The sequence below is a fragment of the Miscanthus floridulus genome, chromosome 10 (genome assembly GCF_019320115.1).
Source record: "Miscanthus floridulus cultivar M001 chromosome 10, ASM1932011v1, whole genome shotgun sequence".
NCBI classification, from domain to species: Eukaryota; Viridiplantae; Streptophyta; class Magnoliopsida; order Poales; family Poaceae; genus Miscanthus; species Miscanthus floridulus.
Window position 1 is genome coordinate 95,225,928 of NC_089589.1, and position 10,086 is coordinate 95,236,013.

The following is a 10,086-nucleotide window of genomic DNA, read 5'->3' on the forward strand; positions in this document are numbered from 1 at the left end:
CTCCTGCTGGTCCTGCTCGTCAAAGTCGTACCCTTGACCTTCCGAGAACTGCTCACCGTCTATACTCGATAACCACAGCAACATACAAGCATCCAGGAGCAATCATGCAAAGCAAACAAGGCTACAGATTAGAACAGTACACCAACAGCAAAGAATCAAGATGAAAAGTTTGGAAAACGAATCTACGTCTCGCTACGAACACACGGACGCGAAGATCACAAAAATCGGATCTAAACGAAAAGTATGATTATAAAGATTTCCTATAGACAAATAATAAGATTAGATCTAAGCTCGAATTATAAAAGTTGGAAACCTACTTTACAGTAGCATAACATGTAGATTACTTAATTACGAACCTAACGCACTTGAACGGATCAAATCGAGTTAAAACGGAGAAATTTGGCTAAAACAAGTTGAATGGCAAAACTGTAAATAATTGAAAACGTATTTCAGTCCAACCGAACGAAAATACGCTTTCGAAGAAAGAAACATAAACTGTGAAAACGCGCAAAGGACCGCGGGTAACACCGAATAATTATAGGGTGTAACTGCAAAATTCGCATCGAAAGGGTATCTTTAGATCTGAGCCGTTGGATTAGAAACCGACGGCTGAAATCCGATCTGGCGGAAAATAGAAAGAGAGAGAGGGGCACGGGAACATTGCCGGCGGTCATGCCCAGACGGCGGCGCCATGGCCGGCTTGCTGGAGCTCTCGGAGCTCGCCTCCAGTGCACCATTCGACAAAAGAGAAGTACCGGGAGAGAGGAGGTTGCGGCGAACTCACCGGACCCAAACACTAGGGACGAAAGCAATCGAGGTGGCCCGCGAGCTGGCAGCGGAGGTCGGCGGCGGCGCTCGAGCGAGAAGTGGCTGCGGCTGCTTGGCGAAGAAAAACGGCCGCCAGATGGGATAGGGGATAGAGGAGGTGTGCGGCGCTATTTATGGGGACGGAATTTCTTGGGCGCGACGGCATCATGAAGATCGTGGTCGAGGCGGACTCATGCGACGGCACGGGATGAGTCCAAGCCGGTCACGACGGGAGGAAGGAGGCCTGACGCCTGGCTGGTCAGCGGCGGTGGGAACTTGCTCGGGCCAGCGGGAGCGACTGAGCTAGCGAAACTGGGCTGCGCGACTGGGCCGGGGAGACCTGCTTCGGCCCAAGCGGAGAAGAGCGTGGGCCGGCTCTGGAGTGGGCCGAGCGGAACAGTGAGAGACGTAGGCCAGCGCGGGAAAAGCTATGGGCCGCGGCAGCAGCAGGCCTTCGGGCCGAAAAGAGGAAGGAGGAGAGATTCTATTTTTTTTTCAATTTCTTTCCAAAGCAAATTTTGAAAGCAAGAATTCAAATCGACTTCAAACTTGAGTTCAAATCAAACCATTCCAAAAATTGATATGCAGCAGCATGAATGCACATTCATTGTTGTTAACCTTTATTAAATTTTAATTTGGCATACTTTATTATTCTTCTTAATTTAAATGCTCACAAAAATGCTTAGTAAATCAATTTTTCTCTAATTTCAATTGTTGTAAAATTTAGGGTGTTACAGAGAGGTATGAGCCTCGGGGATTAAAGGGAACCATTTAGATTTATGATGATAGAAATGTTTGATTTATGATAAAACTAACATAATATACATAGTTAAAAGTATTGAGATCAATCGGATGCTTGCTTTAAGAGCAGCAACACTCGCTGGATTCCTCCCCCCGCGAGGCTAATGAAGATTAATGTTGATGTAGCCTTGGCTAAGAACTCAGAAATTGTCGTTGCTGCAGCTGGTGCATGCGACTTTGCTGGACGCTTTTTGGGGGCCTCGGCAGTAGTGATGGAAGGAAGCTTGGAGCCAGAGACGGTGGAGGCGATATCATGTAAAGAAGGCCTGGCTCTTGCTAGCGACTTGCTACTTCAGGACTTCAGAGTGGCACGCGACAATGCTGGAGTTGTTGCAAGCATACGTGAAGGTATTATGGGCTTTTATGGGCACGTTGTCTAGAAAATTAGAGCTAGATCGAATGATTTCAGATTTGTTGAGTTCATCCATGAGGGGAGACGATCAAATGTGGATGCTCATAATCTTATTAGGAGTTGTATCTATGCTAATTTAGGGAGACATGTTTGGTTTGTATCTTCGCCTGATGACGTCTGTTTAAGAATAATAAATGTCTATTATGCTAAAAAACAAAAATGGGGAAAAAGGAAAAACGATGCCGTGGCTGTCGACGTCGCCGGGCATGACCACCGCTAGTGTCGGCAGCCACCAGCAGGACCAGATGCTACCACCAGCAGGGTCGGGCTACCACCAGCAGGACCAGATGCTACCACCAGCAGGACCAGATGCTTCCAGAAGACCCTCGACAAGCAGGGCATGGTGATTCAGGAAGGACACCGTCACACCGACAGCGGCTGCTTAAAACCGCTGTAAGTTTGCAGCTTCGACTTTTGATTTGTTTGTATCTAAAAAAAGAGGATTTTTTTTTATTCATCTTGGGAGATTGCATTTGTACTAGTTCGTAGCGGGAAATGGCTCACTTGGACGATTCCAAGCTTTACCCTGCGTTCTAGAAGTAAGATCGACTGGATCTGGGGAATTTGACCCGAGTAAAATAAGCGGTTATGCTTTTATTTTTTTGGGGGGGAAAGAAGCTCTTTTATTTTATTTTATTTTTTATAAAGAAAGAAGCTGCTTTAAACTTGGTGAATTTATGATACGTCTCACAGTTGTGCTGACGAGGGCAAAATAAGATTCGACTCCTCTCGTGTCCTTGTCCCTAATCCAAATACTGCTCTTTTGTAACATTGGCTTAGGAATGGGAATGGTAGAGGATAGTCCCCATGCTCTGGAGGGCATATGCTGCATCGAGTAGAACTTTTTGACATCAGCATTCATGAACCTATTCCATGCAAGAAGAGTGCGATGCAGGACTGGGAGGAATATCACTGAAGATTCTGAAAGTGCTACCGAACAAGGTGAGCCTTCATGTCACGTTCAGAAATCATAATAGAATTGCAGTGATAAATGGGAACTGAAAAAATTGGATTAGTTTCTGCAGCTAAAGGTTAGTAGTAACCTATTAAGTTTTCCTGTCTATTAAGAGAAGGGACATTCTCATGGAAACATTTGCCACAAAAGCTCTCTGTTATATGATAATGATGATCCTGGATGGTGTATGGGCATTCCTACCTTTTAAACACTATGTGGACAAAATAAGTGGAAAGAACAAGCTACAAGCACCAAGCTGAGTATATTATGAGAGGAACTAACTCATTCGTTTTATCTGAATGACAGTATTGCAGGACTTGTTTCAGACTGGTCCGAAGTTTCACTGTATAGGAACAAAAGATGCAAATGTAGCAATAACAAACTTCATTGCTTCGTGGTTTTTAAAGAATTTTTTATTGCAGGACATCTGTTGCCATCAATCAGACTGCAGTACATGGTAATAAAGGCAAACTATCAGTTTGATGTGAATGATAATTAGAAGGAAATTTTCTACTTTTGAAGTGACTGAAACACAGAAATTTTGAAGTCACTTGATCTTACAAGATAATTCTGAAGATTCATGCTCCAAGCCTCCAACTTTGGATCAATCTAATGCCATACAGTGGGTAGGGGCGAAGCCTGAATGGGCAGTCAATGTTCATCGTAAACACCCCACGGTTTCAGTTCAAAAAAATGTTCTTCGTAAACCCAGCAAGGCAATTCAATTGACCAAGAATAGAAGTACTGAAGCATACAGTAGCATCAAGGGAGCGTTCATTGGCGTGTGCTTGCTGATTCTTAGAATTGATTCTGCAGATTGTTTTTGAAAACATGATGGTTTGGGTATGTTGCAATAGTTTCTTTGACACTATATGGGATGCTGATGCCATTGAGCTCAAATCGATTCAGTCTTTCAAGATAGCCAATTCCAGAAATGGACTGTACCTGGGTGAATGACCAAACAATACTCCCAAACAATAGAGGCTAGCTAGGTTTCTATGAAGCAGACATTGGGCTTATTAGCGTGGTCCCTTGCCGCTGCTCGCCATGCAATTTTTATCCCATCAACCACCCGACTATGGAGAGCGATTTCCTTCAGATTTTGAAGGCGTTTGATTTCGATGCCCGGAAGATCACCAAGAGATTCGCAGAGCATTTGTAGCGATACAAGAGACCGCAGAGCCCGAGCCTGGATTGTTACATCGTGGAGACTTCGCACGCCCACAAGGCACATCCGGTGCAAGCATGGGAAGTGCTCAGGTTGTATGACCAGGGGCCCAAGGTTATCTTCGACGAGCTTCAGATATTTCAGCACCCTGCAAATTAACCAGGCCGGCTAGAATGGCGCCCCCTGCAAGATTAGTCGACGAAAGGCATAGCTCTTGAATACCCCTCAACTTCGTAACAAACTTCTCAGGTTCTGGTAGAGAATCCAGGAACTGTGCCAGGTCGCCACGCAATTTGAGCGAGGTCAGTTTACCCGGGGCTTGTAGAGATTCCAGGAGCCGAACTGAGCATTCGGCAGTGGAGCACTCTGAAATCAATGGACAGGGAGCGATCAACACTAGCCATACTGTTACCGTCACTGGTGAACACCTTGACGGCATCTGAAAGATGAGTAATGCTGGTGGCATCTACAGAAGAATCCAACCATATTTTCACCTTCTTCAGCTGCCCCATAAAAAGCATCTGTTGTGAAATTCCTTTCCTCCTGTCCGCGACAAACCCTGAAAGCGTCTCCAGGTCCAGGTCACAGCCACAGTTGTCTGACAAGAACTTGTCTAGCTTTTTATTTGGGATTTCTTGTAGCTGAAACTTTCCAAGCAGGTGTTTCAACTTGGGTAGCTGGAGGGCTTCTAAGCACAGCTCCACTGTTTCGGTTCTCCTCATGTCGAGCGTCTCTAGACGTTGCAGATTCCTTATTTTCTGTGGAACCTTACCAATAGTTTCACCGAGGCTCAGATACTTCAGCAGAAGCAGGCCGCATATATCTCTGAGATGTTTTTCTTCCAGATGAGAGCATTCCTTGAGATCCAACACCCGTAGTAGCTCATACTTGACAAACTTCAGCGTATCCTTATAATTGTCAAGATTGGCAGCAGGGAATACCGCCAAGGTACGGAGACGAGATAAATACTTGGGCAGTTTCAACCGCCTATTTGCTGCTGCTGTGTTAGGATGGAGAGAAGTCGGCGAACACATGGCGGTTCATGGCCGGTCCGACCACAGCACTAAGGTGATGAAATTATTGGACGCTGACTTCTTGCAATAAACGGAGTCCAGCATTATCTCGTATGGCCGGCATCTCTTCACCTTTCCAGTGTTGCTTACTTGAACGGGCTGAATGATATTGCGGTTGATGAGGGTGTTGAATGCCACCTCTTCGGGACTACTTCGAGCGTCCTCTGGTTCAATGAATACGATTTCTTCAGCCAACCATCTCCTTATTAGAGGATTCCTTCTGACAGGATGATCACAGGGGAATCGAACATGCAAAAGTGTAGCAACAAGGTCCTGAAGACCAAGCCCAACTAGACTCTCATAGTTACTGACAATCATCTCTTCCAACTTTGCTCTAAGGGTGTAGCCCTCTTCAAATTTACTTTCTGTCAGCTCTAGGATCTTAAAAATTTGGGATGTGCTGCTACACTGAGTAAGTGCTAAACCTTTACCACAGATGCAGCGTGTTCCTGCTGACTGGATGCTTGTTGTCAAGATAATTGTGCTTCCAACTCCATCAGTCCAGGGCAATGCAGATACCATGTCGTACAGCTCATCTGCGGCCACCTCATCAATTACAATCAAGAATCTGAAATATGCAAATTTAGAAAACAATGTTAGGCCTCTTCGATTCACGTAAACCTGTAATAAATCCGCCGCAAAAAAGAGAAAACATATATGGTTTTTTTTTAAAAACATGGCAAGAGCTCTGTTTCTTAATTAAGATAGGAATAAGAGTTTATGGACAGACAAAACATATATGATAGGAATACATTGCAAAACTGAGCCGAAACACGTGAATTAAATCCTTTTGATTTGATTCCTTGGATACAAAATGAGGTTGTCATGCATGATTAAAAAATGGAGGTGCTCACTGTTTATTTATTTATTTTTGGAAGACTTGGCAACAACATTAAAGACAAGAAAGATGAAAAACACAAGAATCTAGGTCTTGTACAAAATCAAAGTTTAAGAAACCATATAAAATTTATTGGAATTGGCAGCATAGATACCAAGACGCAATAAGAGAGTGGGGTGGAAGATGATTGAAGAGATGGGGACAAAGATTATTAGAAGAGTTTATTTTGAAATAACAACTTAGCCCTGTTCGGCACAGTTTTCTCAGCAGATTCAGGAGCTATTTGGAATATTTTTTTTGACAAACTATGTTAAAATAGAACTACTTGTCAAGTGGAGTTCATTAAAACCAGCTCTCACGGGATAGATATTGGATGAAGTTAGCTCCCTCTCTACGATTCTACTATGAGAAGCTATTTTACCAAATATTGTTTTTTTTTCAAAACTACCTTTAACTCCACTCATATATGAGAGTTTTTGGAACCGACGGTAAAAATAATGTGTTCCATTGCTGTCAGTTTGAGAATCCCCTTTGTAAGGCGATTGTCTTAAAACTACCACAAGTGCATATCTTAAAGGGCTCCGTATCGTATGCAAACCACCATACTTGTGCAAACTTTGCAAACTAATGATTTGGACCCCATGATGCTCATCCGAAGGCTGTGGAGAGAGGTGGGACTTTTTTACATTTAACAGCCCGCCAGGCACTAGTAATTGTGTTTTATTTTCCAAATGACCCCCCTAATCGCCCGATGCTCCAGTAGAATCGAAGCCCCCTAATCGCTCCAGTCTTGTCGAAGTCAGCCGCCGCCGGTCCATCTTCGACTCTACTGCCGCCGCCGCTCCTCGTCATGACTCACCGGCCGCCGGACTCGGAGATGCTGCCCACGAACGCCGCCCCGTTGCTGCCCACGAACGCCGCCCCGATGCTGCCCACGGTTGCGCACTGCCCCGATGCAGGTTCGTTTCTGCCCTCCTATAAGACTGCCGTCTTGACTTTCATCTTGAGTAGGATCATTGCTAACGTCCCTGCATGCGCGGATGGTGAACCTGCAGTCGTCGTTGATTCTGCGTCCTTTGAGGCCACCAGCATGGATAATGCCGGCATGACCATCATGGACGTCGATGCCGGAGTTGGAGCCTACCTTGAAGAACCAAGCACACCACGGGCAACCTCTTCTCCTAATATAGCAGATAGTTGCAAAGAACATTCGAAGCCTATGGTTGGAATGACATTTGATACACTCACAGACGTGGAGAATTTTTACAAGGACTATGCACACGAAGCTGGTTTCTCTGTTCGTGTTGGTCAGCACAAGAAGCAAAATGAGGAAATATTTTACAAGCGGTTTTTTTGCTCAAGGGAAGGGTACAGAAAGGAGAAGGTACACGATGTTAGTGATCAATCCGGGAAAAAAAGGAAGACATCAAATGTGGTGGAAACCCGATGTGGCTGTGAGGCACATATTGTTGTTAAGCTTGGTAGTGACAAGAAGTATCGAATATTTTCAATGTTTGAGGAGCACAACCATGGTTTTGTGTCGCCAGATAAGAGGCACTTGCTAAGATCCAACCGTCGTGTTAGTGAGAGGGCAAAGAGTACTTTGTTCAACTGTCATAAGGCTAGCATTGGCACGTCCCAGGCATTTCGCCTTCTCCAAGTCAGTGATGGTGGATGTGAAAATGTTGGTTGCACGCTGAGGGATTTGAAGAACTATTATCGTGACCTGAGGAGCAAAATCAAGGATGCTGATGCACAAATGTTTGTGGGACAACTTGAGCGAAAGAAGGAAGTAAATCCTGCCTTCTTTTATGAGTTTATGGTGGATAAACAAGGACGACTTGTGCGTGTCTTCTGGGCAGATGCCATATGCAGGAAAAACTATTCTGTTTTTGGTGATGTGCTTTCGGTAGATTCAACATATACTACTAATCAATATGATATGAAGTTTGTGCCATTTACTGGAGTCAATCATCACTTGCAAAGTGTTTTTCTTGGGGCAGCATTCTTGGCTGATGAAAAGATCGAGTCATTTGTATGGTTGTTTCAGACCTTTCTTAAGGCTATGGGTGGAGTAGCACCTCATCTAATCATAACAGATGAAGATGCGAGCATTAAGGCTGCTATTGCTCAGATTCTACCAAATACAGCTCATAGACTTTGCATGTGGCATATCATGGAAAAGGTACCTGAGAAGGTTGGGCCCACCATAAGAAATAATGAGGAATTCTGGGAAGTATTAAACAAGTGTGTTTGGGGCTCTGAGAATTCAAGTGAGTTTGTATCTGAGTGGAATTCTATCATGATAAAGTATGAGCTGATTGGAAATGAGTGGTTTTTCCGCAAAGTTTGACATTCGAGAATCATGGATTCCAGCATACTTTATGGACATACCTCTAGCAGGACTTCTTAGGACTACATCACGATCGGAGAGTGCAAATTCTTTTTTTAACCGTTTCATTCATCGAAAGTTATCCTTTGTTGAGTTTTGGCTAAGGTTTGACACAGCTTTGGAGTGCCAGCGCCAAGAGGAGTTGATAGCCGACAATAAAAGTCGTCACACCAATCCTAAATTGATGACACCATGGGCCATGGAGAAGCAATGTAGTGTCGTATATACTCATGAAATTTTCAGCAAGTTTCAGGAACAACTCATAGTTGCAAGAGACCATTGCATTATTCAAGGGATTTCGGAGTCTGAAGATATGAAAACTGTCACCATCAGCAGCCTGTCTGGAAAAGAGCGAGTGGTTCAGATGAACAAGTCAAACATGTTTGGTATGTGCTCCTGTAAATTTTATGAGTCCTATGGCATCCCGTGCCGTCATATCATCCAAGTGCTTAGAGGCGAAAAGCAAAATGAGATACCATCGATTTATTTTATGAAGAGGTGGGACAAAAGGTGTAAAAGGTGAGTTGACACGGCTGATTTATTTTCTATTCAAAAATTATTTTGTATGTGCAATAGTGTTGATCGGATCTTTATTTTCATAGAGAACTCTTCTTCGATGACGAAGGTAACCTTCTCGATGAAAAAGCTAAAGATCCTATGGAGGTGGCAATGCGGAGAAAAATTTCAGATTCACGCAACAAGTTTGAAGATCTTATCCAGATGGCCAAAAACTCTGAACAAGGAATGGAATTTTTATATTCTAGTTTAGCAAACCTTGTAGAACCTCTCCAAAATATCATTCCTGCTGCTACAGTTAATAAACAAGATGAGTTTGAAGCATTCCTTGGTGGCAAAATCCCACAAGAAGTGGAGATACATCCACCAAATGATATCAACTCCAGAGGGCGATGCAAAAGAATTAAAAAGGGCAAGGAGAAGAAGGCACCAAGAAAACGGATGTGTGGAAAATGCAAGCAATTAGTGGATCATGACGCCCGTAATTGCCCAAACAATGCATGATCATTCCTAGTGTTAATAGCTTCATGCTTTCTGAAAGTATCCTGTGTGTTTTGCTTTTCAGAAACAGAACCACTGTCAGTGTACTCTGAAATTGTTTGTCACTGTACTCTGAATTTGTTTGCTTGATACAGGAAGACTCTGAATTTGTTTGCTTGATACAGGAAGCATTCAGTAAACCAATCAGAAAACAAAGATGAAGTATAACTCTATGAAAAAGAAAACAAAGAATCGAACACATCCTTTTGTTCAGCACCGAGCATGGCAACTGACATACACTTCTTACATGGCTACATCAACAGTTGAATGTAGCAATGAATCCTATGCACACAGCACATAATTCTGAACACATGCTGAAATCAATTTTATTTCAATCTTCAGAACACAGAATTCACATGGTTACATCCTTTTGTTCAGGCATTACACACAGAAGGCACAATTGCCATTAGCATTACACAGATCACCAACTCGAGTCCTGCAAACTAGATCACCAAAACAACACTGAGCCCTGCACTTTCAGGCATTACACACAGAAGGCGCAACTCGAGCACTGAAACAGGCAGCACTGAAACAGGCAACACAGCTCTGAGCATGGCCGGGCAGCCTCCGACACGGCGTCGTGG

General features: G+C 43.8%; 2 pseudogenes; one reads left to right on the forward strand and one right to left on the reverse strand.

Moving 5' to 3' along the window:
• Positions 1–3,963: 3,963 nt before the first annotated feature.
• On the reverse strand, positions 3,964–6,906 carry LOC136489072 (disease resistance protein RGA4-like; annotated as a pseudogene).
• LOC136489073 (protein FAR1-RELATED SEQUENCE 5-like) lies at positions 6,905–9,466 on the forward strand (annotated as a pseudogene).
• The last annotated feature ends 620 nt before the right edge of the window (positions 9,467–10,086 follow it).